The sequence below is a fragment of the Arachis duranensis genome, chromosome 5, assembly GCF_000817695.3.
Source record: "Arachis duranensis cultivar V14167 chromosome 5, aradu.V14167.gnm2.J7QH, whole genome shotgun sequence".
Taxonomy (NCBI): domain Eukaryota; kingdom Viridiplantae; phylum Streptophyta; class Magnoliopsida; order Fabales; family Fabaceae; genus Arachis; species Arachis duranensis.
Genome location: NC_029776.3, coordinates 71,181,559 through 71,185,579, shown reverse-complemented (window position 1 = coordinate 71,185,579; position 4,021 = coordinate 71,181,559). Strand labels below are relative to the sequence as shown.

At 42.9% G+C, this 4,021-nt stretch overlaps 1 non-coding gene across 1 annotated transcript; it reads right to left on the bottom strand.

The window, feature by feature from the left end:
- Positions 1–369: 369 nt before the first annotated feature.
- On the bottom strand, positions 370–473 carry LOC127748254 (small nucleolar RNA R71). Its single transcript, XR_008010196.1, has one exon. It is a non-coding gene; the product is annotated as a small nucleolar RNA R71 (small nucleolar RNA).
- Positions 474–4,021: the final 3,548 nt, after the last annotated feature.

Sequence of the window (4,021 nt, the reverse complement as noted above, 5' to 3'; positions counted from 1 at the left end):
AAGAGAATGCTTGGTGACTTCACAAAACCAACGTCCAAATTTGATGGAAGAAGCATCTCCTTTCCTGCCATTGGAGCCAATAATTTTGAGCTGAAACCTCAGCTAGTTGCCTTAATGCAATAAAACTGCAAGTTCTATGGACTTCCATCTGAAGATCCTTATCAGTTTTTAACTGAGTTCTTGCAGATCTGTGAGACTGTTAAGACGAATGGAGTAGATCCTGAAGTCTACAAGCTCATGCTTTTCCCTTTTGCTGTAAGAGACAGAGCTAGAATATGGTTGGATTCACAACCTAAGGATAGCCTAGACTCCTGGGAGAAGCTGGTCACGGCCTTCTTGGATAAATTCTTTCCTCCTCAAAAGTTGAGCAAGCTTAGAGTGGATGTTCAGACCTTCAAACAAAAAGATGGTAAATCCCTCTATGAAGCTTGGGAAAGATACAAGCAATTGACCAAAAGGTGTCCATCTAACATGTTTTCAGAATGGACCGTATTAGATATATTCTATTATGGTCTATCTGAGTTTTCAAAAATGTCATTGGACCATTCTGCAGGTGGATCCATCCACCTAAAGAAAACACCTGCAGAAGCTCAAGAACTCATTGACATGGTTGCAAATAACCAATTCATGTACACTTCGGAGAGGAATTCCGTGAATAATGGGACACCTCAGAGGAAAGGAGTTCTTGAAATTGATGCTCTGAATACCATATTGGCTCAGAACAAAGTGTTGACTCAGCAAGTCAACATGATCTCTCAAAGTCTGAATGGATGGCAAAATGCATCCAACAGTACTAAAGAGGCAGCTTCTGAAGAAGCTTATGATCCTGAGAACCCTGCAATGGCAGAAGTTAATTACATGGGTGAACCTTATGGAAACACCTATAATTCATCATGGAGAAATCATCCAAATTTCTCGTGGAAGGATCAACAAAAGCCTCAACAAGGCTTTAACAATGGTGGACGCAATAGGCTGAGCAATAGCAAGCCTTTTCCATCATCTTCTCAGTAACAGACAGAGAATTTTGAACAAAACACTTCTAATTTAGCCAATCTAGTCTCTGATCTGTCAAAGGCCACTTTCAGTTTCATGAGTGAAACAAAATCCTCCATCAGAAATCTGGAGGCACAAGTGGGCCAGCAGAGTAAGAAAGTCTTTGAAACTCTTCCCAGTATTCTCCCAAGCAATACAGAAGAGAATCCAAAAGGAGAGTGCAAGGCCATTGATGTAATCAATATGGCTGAATGCACAAGGGAGGAGGAGGATGAAAATCCTAGTAAGGAAGACCTCCTGGGACATCTCTCAAGCAAGAGGGAGTTTCCTATTAAGGATCCAAAGGAATCTGAGGCTCATATAGAGACCATAGAGATTCCACTAAATCTCCTTCTACCATTCATGAGCTCTGAAGATTATTCTTCCTCTGAAGAGGATGAAGATGCGACTGGAGAGCAAGTTGCTCAATATTTAGGAGCTATCATGAAACTGAATGCCAAGTTGTTTGGTAATGAGACTTGGGAAAGTGAACCTCCCTTGCTCATTGGTGAACTAGACACCTGGATTCAGAAAATTTTACCTCAAAAGAGACAAGATCCTGGCAAGTTCTTAATACCTTGTACCATAGGCACCATGACCTTTGAAAAAGCTCTATGTGATCTGGGGTCACGGATAAATCTTATGCCACTCTCTGTAATGGAGAAGCTGGGGATCATTGAGGTATAACCTGCCTTGTTCTCATTACAATTGGCAGACAAGTCATTAAGACAAGCTTATGAAGTAGTAGAGGACGTGTTAGTAAAGGTTGAAGGCCTTTACATCCCTGCTGATTTCATAATATTAGACACTGGGAAGGAAGAGGATGAATGCATCATCCTTGGAAGACCTTTCTTAGCTACAGCAGGAGCTGTGATAGATGTCAACAGATGTGAATTAGTCCTTCAATTGAATAGGGACTACCTGGTGTTTAAGGCACATGGCCATCCCTCTGTGACAAAAGAGAGTGAGCACAAAGAGCTTCTCTCATTTCAGAGTCAAGAAGAGCCCCCACAGTCAAACTCTAAGTTTGGTGTTGGGAGGCCACAACCAAACACTATGTTTGGTGTTAAGACCCCATATCCAAACTCTAAGTTTGGTGTTGGGACTATACAACATTGACCTGATCACCTGTGAGGCTCCATGAGAGCCCACTGTCAAGCTAATGACATTAAAATAGCACTTGTTGGGAGGAAATCCAATTTTATTTATCTAATTTTTATTTTATTTTATTGTTATTTTGTGTTTTATTAGGTACATGATCATGTGGAGTGACGAAAAAAAAATATAAAAATTAAAAACAAAATCAAAAACAGCAGAAGAAAAATCACACCCTGGAGGAAGGACAGACTGGCGTTCAACGCCAGTAAGGAGCATCTGGCTGGCGTTCAATGCCAGAACAGAGCATGAATCTGGCGCTGAACGCCCAAAACAAGCATCATTCTGGCGTTTGAACGCCAGGAATATGCCTTGAGAAAAGCTGGCGCTGAACGCCAGTAACAAGCATGGAACTGGCGTTCAACGCCAGAAACATGCTACACATGGGCGTTGAACGCCCAGAACATGCTACACATGGGCGTTGAATGCCCAGAACGTGCATCACCTCGGTGTTTAAACGGCAGAATGGTATGCAAAGGCATTTTGCATGCCTATTTGGTGCAGGGATGTAATTCCTTGACACCTCAGGATCTGTGGACCCCACAGGATCACCTCAGGATCTGTGGACCCCACAGGATCATCTCAAGATCTGTGGACCCCACAGGATCCCCACCTAACATATTCCCACCTTACCTCCTAATCCTATAACACTCTTCCCCATGTCACACTTGCCAGCAACTTCAATCTCTCTTCCCAATTACCCCCTTCACCACTCACATCCATCCACTCTTCCCCATAAACCCCACCTACCTTCAAAATTCAAAAACACTTTCCCACCCAAACCCACCCTACATGACCGAACCTACCCTCTCCCTTTTCCCTATATATACCCTTCCATTCTACTTCATTTTCACACAACACAAACCTCCTCTTCTACACCTTGGCCGAAACACCATCCCTCACTCTCATCCATATTTTCTTCTTCTTCTTCTTCTTCTTCTTCTCTTCTTTCTTCTCTTGCTCGAGGGCGAGCAATATTTTAAGTTTGGTGTGGTAAAATTATAAGCTTTTTGTTTTTCCATTACCATCAATGGCACCTAAGGCTGGAGAATCCTCTAGAAAAGGAAAAGTGAAGACAAAAGCTTCCACCTCCGAGTCATGGGACATGGAAATATTCATCTCCAAAAGCCATCAAGACCACTTCTATGATGTTGTGGCAAAGAAGAAGGTGATCCCTGAGGTCCCTTTCAAGCTCAAGAAAAATGAGTATCCGGAGATCCAACATGAGATCTGAAGGAGAGGTTGGGAAGTCCTAACCAACCCCATGCAACAAGTCAGAATCTTAATGGTTCAAGAGTTCTATGCCAATGCATGGATCACTAGGAACCATGATCAAAGTATGAACCCGAGTCCAAAGAATTATCTCACAATGGTTCGGGGGAAATACTTAGATTTTAGTCCGGAGAATGTGAGGTTGGCGTTCCACTTGCCCAAGATGCAAGGAGATGTACGCCCCTACACTAGAAGGGTCAACTTTAATCAAAGGTTGGACCAAGTCCTAATGGACATATGTGTGGAAGGAGCTCAATGGAAAAGAGACTCCAAAGGCAAGCCAGTTCAACTAAGAAGACTGGACCTCAAGCCTGTGGCTAGAGGATGGTTGGAGTTCATTCAGCGTTCCATCATTCCCACTAGCAACCGATCTGAAGTTACTGTGGATCGGGCCATCATGATTCATAGCATCATGATTGGAGAGGAAGTAGAAGTTCATGAGGTCATCTCCAATGAAATCTACAAAATAACCGAAAAGCCCTCCACCATGGCAAGGCTAGCTTTTCCTCACCCTATTTGCCATCTATGTTACTCAGCTGGAGTTATCATAGAAAGAGACATC